A 14,023-nucleotide genomic window follows, 5' to 3' on the forward strand; every position below is an offset into this window, starting at 1 on the left:
TTAAAAGACACCAATACGTTGTTAGAACAGCTGAGGATGGTTCTTCTGAAGGAATACTCTGACATTCTGCTAGTAACCTTAGATATTTGCAGTCTCTTTACATCCATACCAAATTATATTGGGATTGAATCTGTAAGAGATTATATCAGTATGCATGCCCGCAGTCTTGATGTAGAACTTATTTGCACTTTGCTTGAGATGGTACTTGAAACTAATATTTTTGCTATGGCAAGAACTGTTACTGGCAATGTTGGGGAGTAGGCATGGAAACACCATGCGCAAACAGTTACTCAAGCATGGTCTTAGCTGAGTGGGAGAGAAAGAAAGTTCTGACACATTCAAATCCATGGTTTAAGAATCTAGTGTATTATGCACGCTTTGTGGATGATATTGTATTTATTTGGAATGGGCAGAAAGAACAACTACTGTCATTTGTATCATACTTAAATGCAACTACCACCTTTTTGAAGATTACTGCACATTATTCAAATACCAGAGTAGATTTTTTTGCATGTAACTCTCTTCATTAATCATAAAAAAGAAATTGGAACTAGGATACATAGAAAAGATATTTGGAAAAAATCACTATTTGCACAGAAGTAGCATGCATCCCAGGCATGTCTCCAGAAACATTATGAAGAATGAAGTTACCAGAGTATCTAGACTTTGTACTGAAGAATCTGACTGTGAACAAGAAGTCAAGTTTCTACAAAGAAACCTCAATAATAGAGGTTACCCTGTCAAAGATACCTCCCTGCGTAAGGACGAACTAATTAGTTTAAGGAAAAATGAAGGGGCACCATTAATGTTTAAAACTGATAATGTTCCAAATAAAAGATCAACTGAAGGAGCTGGCAAGGGCACTTTAAACTTCAGTCTAACATATACCAATGATTGCCAGGAGGTTTGTGAAATCATCAAGAAGTTCTGGCCCATCTTAACTCAAGATACCAAAATTTGTGAGATTGTAGGTGAGACTCCAAGATTTACGTTTAAAAACAAAAAGAACTTAAAATGCCTATTGTGTCTGAAAGATGGTGTGAAAAATGTCCCTATAAGACAGAAAAAAGGGACTTTTCGTTTTGGTAAATGTTCAGCTTGCAGCAGTATAGATAATAGCAATACATTTACCCACCCTATTAGCAAAATTAGCTACCATTTCTCATGTCAAGCAGACTGCAATACTCCACACGTAGTATATCTAGCTACGTGTTCAAAATGTCCTGCATACTGTGTGGGCAAAACTGATCAATGTTTTAAAAACAGGGTTTTGAGGCATCTCCGTGATATTTGGAACTGTGATCTCACAAACTGCCTAGCGAATCACATCAAGCAGTTTTCTACTACTCGGTTTTATTTTAAAGTCCTGGAAAACACTCATGTTGGAATGAGACAAGGTGATATTGCCAATGCTACGGAAAGGAATGAAATTAAATGGATTATAAACTTGAGAGCAGACAAGTCTCCAGGTTTAAATGCAGTAGTTCCACTATGCCCTATACTGAAGAATAGGAGACCTACTATTGGCTAGAACAGAAGGTGTATGCATACACATACATTTTTATTGGTTAAACCTTGATTTGATTTGTGAAGAGGCATTGGCCCAATGCTACCCCTTGATTGGTTACAAGTGATTTTATTAGGAGTTTCCCCATTTCATTCACTACGATCTGAAGAAGGTTAATTCCGAAAGCGCTTATCATTGACGAAGTACCAGGGGATTTTAACTCATTTCATTCGTTTGGGTTTTACCCATTTTATTTGTGTGTCTTGTCATTAAAGAACGTTGCAGTCCGTGGTGGTGTTTTTGGTTGTTCTACGACATAACTAGAATATAATGTCTACCTGTATGCTACTCCCAGGCTCAGATATCACTGACAGAAAAGTAGTCAGCAGTGAATGGATATGCCTGTATCAGAAATGCATGTCAGGAGTTAGTTCAACAATTTAGGCACATTTTTTTAATGTGTCTTTACCTTCTGAGCCCTTGTCTTCTAGAAAATTGAACTAAAAGAAGTGATAAGATGACTCTTGCAGTAGGTCATGCAGTTTCATACTGTTACTTATTACTGTGACACCAGCTACAGGGCATTCTAGGATTTATGGGATCAGAAATTCCTACTAGAACAATAAACAGTGTTAGCCGGAGGCATTCTTCTGTGTTACTCTTTGTAGGAAATTAATCAGAACTAAGTTGTGTGTATCTACACTTGACTATGAGGTATTTGATTTTTCCAGCTTCCTTTTTTCTGTGGTTTTTTTTTTTGGAAAATATTACTAACATTTTAAAAGTTTATACATCACCAAAGCAACCACAATGACAATTTATATTTAGCAAGAGTGAATGAACAAGTCAATATTGAGATGTCTAAAGTAATAAAGTGTAGAAAAACATTATGTATAATAAATATCTTTTGACTTTAGCCAGTATTACCCTACTTTCATTTTATAATCTGACATTTATTTTAGTGTAAATTAAAAATAAAATCAACTTCATCATAAACTCCCTTTATATGTCATTTTCTACTGTCACTGTCACCATCTCACTCTTGATTCAGTGCCACTCTCCTACCTTCTTCGACAGTCATGCCTGGCTGTTGCAGGTCTTCTCCCACTTAATCCATCCATCTGTTTGCTAGACATCCTCATTTCCTCTTGCCTTCTTCCTGTCATAAATCTTCTTCACCAGATTGTCTTTTGCACATGTGCACAAACTGGTGTAATCTGTTCTCTTTGACCTTCTCTTCAATTGGAGTTATTTTGGCTTCGGATCTGATATCCTCATTTCTTTGTCTATCCCACAGTGTGCATCCATCCATCTGTTTCAGGCAGTGTATCTCCATTACCTCTAGCTTCCTCAACTGCTTTGCATTTACTACCTATGTTTCTGCACCATACTGCTCTGCATTTACTACCTATGTTTCTGCACCATACAGTAGCTGTGGTCTCACCACTGTTCTATATACCCTACTTTTCATCTTCTTTGATTTTCTTCTGTCATACACTACCCTGACACTCTGTGCCATTTGACTGCAGCCCCTCTGTTTCTAGCTTTGACCTCTGCTTTCAGATGTCTCTTTTCCTCAACCACACCTCCCAGATACTTGAAGCTGTTAACCTGTTCCACCATTTTCTCTTCCATCTCATTTCTCAGCTTCTTCTGATTTCTCAGTTTCCTGCCGTTGTTACTGCCATATCTGTACTCAGTTTCATCCCATGTACCTTCATTTTTGTGTTCTATTTCCCTGTCCTTTGCTAAAATTCTTGCTCCGAGTATGCATATAACACTACATCGTCTGCATGCAGCAACCTTGTTGATTTGTCCCCTCCAACCTGTTTGCTAATGTAGCCTGTCATCAGTATGAACAGCAGTGGGCTGAAAGATGAACCTTGATGCACACACATTCCCACTGGGAACCCCTCTTTGAGACCAAACACTGTTCATATTTGGGTAATTGATCATTGTACATAACCTGCACTAATTCTGTCAATGTTTATGGGACTTCAAACCACCACAGGACTGCTCAAATCAGCTCTCTTGGAACTTCGGCAGTTGTTTTCTCCAAGTCTGGGAATGCCTGGTTGGCTTTCATTTATAGCTTCTTCTCAACTATCTCTGCAAAGTTTGGGTCATTTGTACTGCATCCTGATTTGAATCCAAACTACTCATCTTTCATCTTAATTTCTACTACTCTGTGTGTTCATTTATCAATCACCCAGTCCAGAGCTTTCATGCAGTGTGACAAAAGTTTGATATCTCTGTACTGCCCACAGTTGTGGATGTCCCCTTTATTCTTGTAGACTGGCACTAGTATGCTTATTCTACTTTCATCTGAGCTACACCTTTCTCACCACACTATGATGAGTACTCTCAGGAGCCATTTCTGCCCTGTCCCACCCAACATCTTGATCATATCTGCTGTGACCTCATCTGAGCCTGCTGCTTTCCCTGACTTCATTTTCTTTGGTTCTCTTCTTACTTCTTGTTGGATAGGCTACTCCTCTTCTTTCATTGTAGGCTGTGTCTTGGGTAGTACAGCTTCTTTGGAGTATTGTTTATTTAGAAGATGCTGGAAGTACTCCTTCCATCTGCCTTTGATGTCCTGTGGACTGGTAAACAGATTGTTGCTGGTATCCGTTATGAAGGGTGAATGACTATATTCTTCATCTTTCTGTTTTTGCCATGCAACCTGATAGTTTCTTTGCACCATCTACCAAGTTGCTTTCCAGAAGCTGGTGGAGTACCTCTGATGTCTTGTTCTGTGCTACTGCAACTCCTGTCTTATTTATTTATTATTTACTGACATTTAATTACTGAGAAAGTCTGGGTAGGAGCCCATTTTCAGCAGAGGCCTGAGGAGAAAAGCTGCAAATTATTACAAAACATTTTAAGCACAATAATTTTGCAATCCTCAAAAATACAAAAAAAAAAACTACAGTTTTTAATAATTATACTAAATTAGACATAAGATGAACACACTTAAGAGGAGATAAGTTGTATGACAAAGATTTCATATTTAGAGAAATTTTAGCCAGTTTATAAATAAATTAAAGATAAGTTGGTATGATACAAACAGGAATTGCAATATGAAGTGAGAGAAAAGCAGGCTTATTGTATATTTAGAGAGAAATCCAGGGGAGATAAATTGATATAAGTAAGGAAGTATGTGTTTCTTTGTTTATTTATTTGCATTTGTTTATTGGGAGGTCTGCTGGGCCAGGGTGAGCCCATTTTCAGTAGAGGCCTGGAGAGAAAAGCTCCCAAAACAAACAACACGATAAAGCTCTAGAATCAACATACAGAGATGGTAGAGAACACTACATGAGTAGTGTTCTGTACCATCGTTGCTATAATGTATACTATAGTGAGTGAAGAAGGGCGAGTAAGGAGGTGTAAGGTATGAATAGGTATTTGTTCAAATTTAGGGATATTGTTTATCCTGGTTTTGAGCAAGAATAGAGACAGCTTTTGGCTAAAAAGTAATTCAGAATGGTTTGATGGAATGGAGGGAGAGTATTGACCTGATGGATACAGATAAGGAGTTCCAGGCCTTAGCAACATGGTACGAGTATAGACAATGCCCAGCAGATTTGTTAGATCTCTGGACAGACAGCAGTTTTTGGTCATTGGATCGTATTGACCAACTAGTAGCATAGTTGTGTAGAACGTTAGTGCTGGACAAACAGATGGATTCTATATAATTTTATAGGTGGTAAGAAGTTGTATATGTGTTAGTTAACCAATTTAGGGCTTTTCAGTGCTATACAGTGGTGGGTTATGAAAAGGGTATGTGCTACAATTTTAGCAACTTTGTTTTAGCATTGTTCAAATTTTAATTTTTGTGAAGCCTAGAGGTTATTAAGGATATGAGTACCATAAAGAAGAGTGGGGAGGCAATAAATAGTGGCAAGTGTAGTTTTAATTGTGTTGGTGAGAACGTTTTTGGCTCTGTAAAGCGTCCCTAGTTTTTGGTGAGTTTTTCTTGCACAATTTTGTATATACAGGTCAAATGTAAAATTATCATCCACTATCACCCCTAATAGTTTGCTATGAGAAGTGACTTCAGTTGTATTATCAAAAGAGAGGACTTTAAATTTTGTTTTTTTCATGAGAGAGGGATTTGAGGAAAAACGTAGCAGTTTGGTCTTTTTTGGGTTGAGCATAAGTTGTGAGTCACAAAACCGTATTTCAGTGGCTGTTAAAGCTTCCGGAGTAATTTTTTGGAGGTGTACCATGTTGTCAAATGTACAAATGAGAATGGAATCATCCACATATTGTATTAGGGTGGCCTGTTGTGTGGAAGTGTAGAGTGTGTTGGTGAAAATTTTAAAGCAACTGGGAGGTAAGGAGAGTGCCATTTTACTAACGGATATCTATTGGACAAGTAGCTTTTGAGCTGTAGAAGGGTGGGCTGAGAGGGACATAGTGAGGACATTTGAAGTAGAAGTTTGCTGTGACAAACTGTGTCGAAGGCGTTAGACAAGTCTAGAAATAAGGAAGAGATTAGTTTGCCATTATCTCTAGCTTTATTGACAGTATCGTGTTTTGACCAGGGGAGATAAGATTGCTATAGGTCTAAATTATTAATGTCTATTGAATTTCCTCCTTTGTGCAGAGGGATAATGTGTGACTTTTTCCAGCGAGTGGGAAAATGGGATTCCTGTATTGACCTATTTACAAAGATTGAGACAGGATAGGCAGTGCTGTTGACTGCTATTTTTAGGTACTGACTTGGAATGTCATCAGCTGAAAAAGAGTACGGTTTAAGTTTGTTTAAGAGTAGTTTTATATAGGATGTGGACACAGGTTTGAAGGTGAAAGTGGATGTGGTGATATGTGGTTGGTGGGCAGGGTTGGTATTAGATGTTGAGGTATTCTTGGTTAGAGATGCTATACTATGTATAAAATAAGAGGTGAACTGTATTGCAATTTTGAGTGGTGAGTTTTTGGGAGAGGGTTTTGGGTGGAATTTTTGGCCAGGATGTATGGTTTCTTTAATGGATGTCCAAAAATTTTGTAGGGTTGTGTTTAGTAATATTCTGAAAGTTATTATAGTATAGTTTTTTTTTTGTCTTCATTTATTTGCCTTTTTAGTATGATTGCGAAGCATTCTGAAGTTTCCCAGATATTGAGGTGTTTTATTTTTTTGCCATTCTTTCCATGTTTTTTCTCTATCCTACATTAGCAGTCTACTTTTTTTGGATAGCCAAATTGCATTATTTGTTTTCAGTCCCTTCCTTCTAGGAGATGCAAGGCTATTTAGGATATTTAGAAAGTTGTATTAAATTCAGTTACAGCATTGCTTAAGGGGAGGATTTTTAAGAAGTTCCAGTTAATAGATGGTAGTGAATGAACATTTCTGGGTTAAACTTGGAAAGGTTGCATGTTGTTTTATAAATATGCTGTTTAACTGGATGTGTGAGATGTCTAGTCCTATAGACTGGGTGATGATCATTGAGAGAGTCCGACATTGTACCTTTGGTGGAGTATTTATTTGCTAGGGTCTGATACTAGGATCCAGTCTGATAGAGAATTTGATGTCTTGCTATAATGTGTGGGGCTATCAATTAGTTGTGTGAAACCATATAGGTTCATGCTAGATGTAGGGGAGTTAGAGTTTATGTCCAGTCATTTGACATTCACATCAACTAGCAATATTTTTTCTTATGGAAATGTTATGGATATCCACTGTAGGATATCTTCCAGTATAGCTGTATTGTCGCCAGGAGGGATACAAAGAACAGTAATACAGATTTGTTTATAATTGTTTATTTCGAGGAAAGCAATAAGCTCTGCTGAACTGAATTTTGGTGTTGGTTTGCTGTAAGGGGAAATGTGGTAGGTACTGGGAAATATTAAAGCAGTCCCACCAATTTTCTTCTTTGTATAGTTATTACTGATGATGGGGGGTATAACTTTGGAGTCAATTATGCTAGGTTTAAGCCAAGTTTCGGTTACAGCAAGAACATCAGGCTTATGTTGTGTAATCCAGGCATGTAGTTCAGCAGTTTTATTTCTTTTACTTGTGTGAAGAAACTGAAAACACTGTCATCTGTGTTACCATGTCTGGCAGGAGATTTGTGTATATTCTCGGATTAATTTGTATTGTATCCCAGCATGTCTAATTGTGAAAATGGAAAAAAAAAATGTGTGAAGAAACTGAAAACACTGTCATCTGTGTTACCATGTCTGGCAGGAGATTTGTGTATATTCTCGGATTAATTTGTATTGTATCCCTGCATGTCTAATTGTGAAAATGGAAATAAGTTTTTAAAATGATGAGTATTTCCCTGTTTACCCAGAATGTTTAAAGAATCCGACAGTGTTTTGATACATTTCTAATTCCACGTGTTTGCGAGGGAGATTCTAAAGTACTGTGGAGAATCAGCTGAACATTAGGTGATGGTCCTAGTTGCTAGGTGATTATTTGAACAGCTGATTGACAGGAAAAATAATTTTTTCAAACAGCTGACTATTATTTTTTAAAATAAGAGACTGTTAAGCTGTGCAGTTAGTCAAGTGCTGAGCAGTTTTAGATTAGGAAAGTTTAGTTATTCAGATAGAGTTTTAATTCAATGGACTTCTATTCTACAGTTTAATTTTATATTTCTGGTGATTTAATTCTGGTGTTTATTGAAAGCTATTGATTTACATTCTTGTAATCATTTTACTTATTATTAAATGTTTTTCATTACTTTACATTGTGGCTGGAAGTCAATGTGTTCCTTAGAGATTACGACTCGCCAGGTCACCTCAAAGGCCGGGCCGCTTCTGGTCATAGCTATCATTTATTCTGATATTTAATTTTTAATAATTTATCACCATTTGAAGGGCATGAAGACACTCTGATTGGTGGCAGCATTACCATATTATTTTGGGGAAGGGACACAGCTGGAAATCTATGTCAGGCTTTCCCAGAAGTATTTGGATGTGTGAGATTTAAATTTACTTTGAGTGTGAGTATATCAGAGGTCTTAAACTGGGACACATTGCTCTAAAGTGTGTAATAAGCTACATTAGGGGTGGACAGAAGTATACAGTCCAGTTACAGATTATAGAGCATGTCCCTGTTGTGCTCTTAAGGGAAATTGTGGAATTTTATTCTTGTGTGCTGTGGTGTTTTCTGTGATGCTCTCACACTGGAGTCATTTGTGAGGATTGAGGCTCCTTAATTACTGACCCGGGTTTTATCTGGGAGACTTCATATTTAATTGATGGCAGTCTGGTTGGGTACTGGACAGATGTCACAACTTCTAACATTTATTGCAGCAAAAATTAGATCACTAGTGCTGGGGATTAGCTGTTGCTGGGTTACAGAAGTGTGTGGGGGAAAATTATCTTTGTGCTCATTGTAATAGGTGGGGCCAGGAATAGGGTGTATATCTCCTCCTAGAAGGATTATATTATAATGGAGAATATTCATACCTGTCTTTTGGAGAGGGTTTTTGCACTTAATTTTGTTTTGGTCTGAGTTGAAGTGCAGTTAATCAGCCTATATTTGGAATAAAGGTGAGGAGGCAGCATTATATAGGTTTGGTGCAGTGTGTGGAGAGTGTAAAGAGGAAGTATGGATATGTGTTTGGGACAGAGTTAGAGAGATGTTGCAAGATATTATTGAGTCATGGTAGGATGAACGATGGCACAGTGGGAGGAGAAGAATAGAGGATAAGATGAAGAGTCCTGCATTTTTTTTTATGCAAAGAGATGCAAACCTTAGTAATGCCTGTTTTGCTTTGGGGAGGGGGGTGGTGGGAGCACAGAGAGATTCCAGTAAAGAGTAAGATCAAGGAAAACAGAAGAGGTTTGATTATTATGCTGATCTCACTGTGTTTGAGTGAAATACCATACATCAAGGCAATAAAGATAGTTTAGAGTACTGGAATTGTACAGCCAAGAGGTTAGTTGGTTGCAGCAGAGTTAGGTAAAGAACAAAAATTAAAGACAAAAATTAGAATACATAGACAAAGACATGTATAATTCCTCAACTGCTGAGCTTCCTAAAAATAAGACTGAATATAAGCTAGAAAGCAAACAGAAAAGCAAATAACCAAACATGTAAACAAAACCAGACAAATAATTAGTTCACCAACTATTGAGTTTACCTAAAGGACAGAGGAGGGACAAAGACAAGTAAGCAAGCCGATGAATGCAGAATTAAAGGAGAAAGGCAAATAAAATCTCCAATGCCAAAGAGCCATAAAGGTTCACACTGCTGATTTGCAGTGCTTTCTCCACTTTGATTCTTATCCGGGATATCTTCTTTGTGGAGTCTGTATAGGTTCATAGATTCATAGGTTGGTACTAGGCTATTGGCCCTAGGGCCTATACAAGCCTAGCCATAACATTTCCCCGGAATTTTACTTCCCTGGTCCCCTGTTTAGCAGGGTGACTGACGTGATCCCAGGGTGAATTTCCTATCTCCGATCCAGTCGTCAAGGTTTCTTTTGAAGAGGGCCAAAGAGGCACTCTGCATGACATGTATGGGCAGGCTATTCCAGAGAATGGGGAATGTCTGGGACAGGAATCTATCCCTCCAGCATGTTTTGTTCATTGTGATGACCAGGTTTAGATCCCTGGAGTGCATGGGTCTGAGGGATTGGGATTTCTTTAAGTGTAGCATGTCCAACAGCTCTGAGTTTGACATGGCCTTGTATGTTAAGCAGAGATCACCTCTGAGTAGACGATATGCGACAGAGTATAGCTGGAGTTTTTTAGACAGTCAACATAGGGCATCTGCTTTAGGCCTGTGATTCTTTTAGTGAGGTATTTCTGTGGCCTTTCCAACTGTTGCAGATGTCTTGTGCGGTACATACCAAATGGGGCATTGTACTCTATAATGGGTCTAATGAGGGATGAGTACAGTGGGACAATGACCTCCTTTTTCCTGGATGAAAATTAGTAATGAGATGTGCTACATAGAAGGGTTTCCTGACTGTTGTGGAGATGTGGTTATCAAAGGTGAGACCACTGTCCACCTATGTCCCTAAGTCCCTTATCACACTTTTGGTGTTTAGTGTACTGCCACTTATGTGGTAATTTATGGGTATATGTTTTTTCCCAAAGGGGATAACTATACATTTCTTGGTATTGAGCTTGAGCCCATGGCTCTGGCACCAAGCATCTGTCTCTGTAAGTCCGTTTTATAGGATATCCACATCATCTGGGGATTCGATAATGGCTCCCAGTTTGCAGTCATCTGCGAACTTTGTTAGCCAGAGTCCCTTGGTGTTGGCTTGTACTTCGGAGGCCCTTAAAATTAACCTGCCCAAACAACAAGGACCTCCGAAGCTGAAACGCAAACAAACACCAGTCACAACCAAAGTGACACATAGCTGACAACACCAGTGTGCCACCCAACAATAGCCCCTAAGGCAAGACAATGTATCCAACACTTTAGTCATAGGTGACTCTATAGTCAGACACACTGATGTCCCACTCACCAGGCTGAACAAGGAGAAAATTACAGTCAGCTGCCTGTTGGGTGCCAGGATCCACCACATAACGCATGCACTCAAGTCACTCCACAACAAGTACAAATACGACTCTGTCATTGTCCATGCTGGAGTGAATGACTTGAGACGTACCTCCCTGGACTACATGAAAAGAGACATGGAAGAGCTCTTGGATCATGTGACCCAGGCAGGTATGACCCTAGCCCTGAGTAGCATCCTGCCTTCGCCCAGAATGATACCACAGTATAAGGACAAAATGATTGACAAAACAGCAGAAGCAGGTTAAAGGCGTCCAGCAGAAAAATAAAGTAATCCAGTAACAAAACTTCAAGACAGCACAGCAAATATGATACTTAACAAAGTATCAGTGCGATAGATACATAATAATAAAATGTCACCTTAGGTTCTGATGTAAATGGCAATACACCCAAATTCCACCATGATAACAGTGTGCCGTTGAGCACTTCAGTTCCAAAGTTAAAAACAATGTATCAGCGTATCTTTAAATGCTTAATGGCTGAAAGCCAGAACATCAGGACGATAAAAGCGATGTTAAAAACCACCTTCAATTCATATTAGAAATGGCAATGCGGCCAAATATCACCACGCCAATGCTATATCATTAAACTCTTTATTCCATCGCAAAATAAAAGCAGAAGCTTCATGTAAGCACTTTCGGGTTACAACAAACCCTTCATCAGACAAACAGTCATCATTTATAATGCCAGCATTTAAATAATATAAATTGGCGCTAAAAATTTGCCTTAAAGAAATACTAGCCATATTATAAATGTCAATACTAAAAACGCTTAAATAACTCATATCGTTTAGTATCATAAAACATTCAAATATGCATTATATTCAAAGCAATATATAGATCAAATACATATTCAAAAACAATGAACTAGTGTATATAAAAACAATAACAAACTAGTTCATAATAAAAGCAACAGCTATCCATTCATAATATATATGCTTAAATATTAATGTCATTCACAATTCATTATTGCATATAAATAAATATCAAGATCAAATATTGTATCTGCAGCTGCAGTATCGAAAAATATGTATATCATTAAAATCATATATAAAAAGAAAAAATAATTAATTTCATGTCATATAATAAAATATATATTAATAAATATATGACAATAAACATTAAAATACTTTAAAAGTTTATATAAAAATAAAGAGTCATGGTTTATGTTTCAATGGCCTATTAATCAAAAATGGCTTTATTGTTGTTCTGTCATTTAGACCTTTCCCTTTATCTGACTGCATGTGAATAATCCATCTATTCTCTTCTTGTTCAGTATAATTCCTAATATTACCTAATCTATTGCTTTTTAAAATTATTTCAATAACCATAAATTTAAATTTATGATCCATACCATTATTTAAAACATGTTCAGCTAGTGTGTTTAGTTTCATCCTCACGCTTTATTGCGTAAATGTGTTCTCTTACTCTCTCTCTTAATGTTCTATTGCTTTTGCCTATGTAGAAGCAATGACATTTCTGACAACTTGCTAGGTATACTATATCTCTAGTTTTACAGTCAGCATAATGCTTAAAATAGTATATCCTCGCAGTGTCTGGATGTATAAACTTATCAGTTGCCATCATATATGAACATTGATTACATCCTCGGCATGGAAAAGATCCATGTCTATTAGAGGAGGCTTTGGGTCTATAGTTATTCTTATTTTCATAACATAGTAACCTTTTAAGTGATTTATTATTGCGATAACTATAACTCTGTCTCAAACCTACCAATTCTCTTATTTCATCACTGACTGTTAATATAGCCCAATTTTTATCAGCTGTTAAGCATTTAAAGATATGCTGATACATTGTTTTTAACTTTGGAACTGAAGTGCTTAACGGCACACTGTTATCATGGTGGAATTTGGGTGTATTGCCATTTACATCAGAACCTAAGGTCACATTTTATTATTATGTATCTATCGCACTGATACTTTAAGTATCACATTTGCTGTGGTGGCATCTTGAAGTTTTGTTACTGGACAAAATGATTGACTTCAACAATTGACTAAGCTTCTGGTGTCATTCAAAGGGGATCCAGTATTTGTCTGCCTGGGAAGACATGATTGACAAACCACGATGCTTTTGCCAGAGATGGTCTGCACCTGTCACCCCTGGGATTCAGGTTACTGGCTAAAGCTCTTGCCACCTCTATAGTGCCTTTTTTAGGCAAGGTTCAAAGGATAAAACCACCACCGTAACAGATACAAGCATGCAAAATCTGAAGGTAATGCTACTCAGTGCTAGAAGTCTAAACCTCAAAATGCAGTCTCTCGAGGCACTCCTAAAAATAGAGAACATCGATATCTGTGCAGTAACTGAGACCTGGTTCAAGGCTCCAGAGAGCACCCCTACAATACTAGGCTACAATTATTACCGCACTTTTCGGCCACAAAACCAAGACCGAAACACTAAAGGGGGAGGAGTGTCCATATTCACCAAGGATGTTCACACCTCCAGGCTAGTTGCCCAGCACAATGCATCTGAAATTCTCCAGGTGCAACTAACACTAGGTAAGACTGCAGTCCAAATTGTAGCTTGCTACAGATCCCCCACCATGCCCCATGATTCTCACTACACCTTTCTAAACATACTGGAAAATATTAAGATACAACGAAACACCCTAATACTGGGTGATTTCAACTACCCTGCCATTAATTGGGAAAACTACTCGGGTACCAACTCCTTTTCCCAACGGTTCTTGGAATTCATAAATTCCAACGCCCTGGATCAACTAATCCATTGTCCCACCATGGGCTCCAATATTTTAGACCTGGTCATTACCAACATGGGAGATAGATGCACCACACCAGTGGTCACCCCCTCATTGGTCAGGTTTGACCATAAGCAAATCACCTTTGACATCCACATCCCACTCCCACCCCCCCAGTAAGGAAACCTCCTTAAAAAACTTCTCCAAAGCCAACTTCATGCTACTGAAGTCAGAAGCGACAAACTTCACAACACCCATGCAGACGGGATCTGGAAGTTCGACTGCAGAATCCTACACTAAGGCACTGTACGAGC

Source organism: Protopterus annectens, chromosome 9.part0 (assembly GCF_019279795.1).
Source record: "Protopterus annectens isolate FY-2018-M chromosome 9.part0, PAN1.0, whole genome shotgun sequence".
Lineage (NCBI taxonomy): Eukaryota > Metazoa > Chordata > Ceratodontiformes > Protopteridae > Protopterus > Protopterus annectens.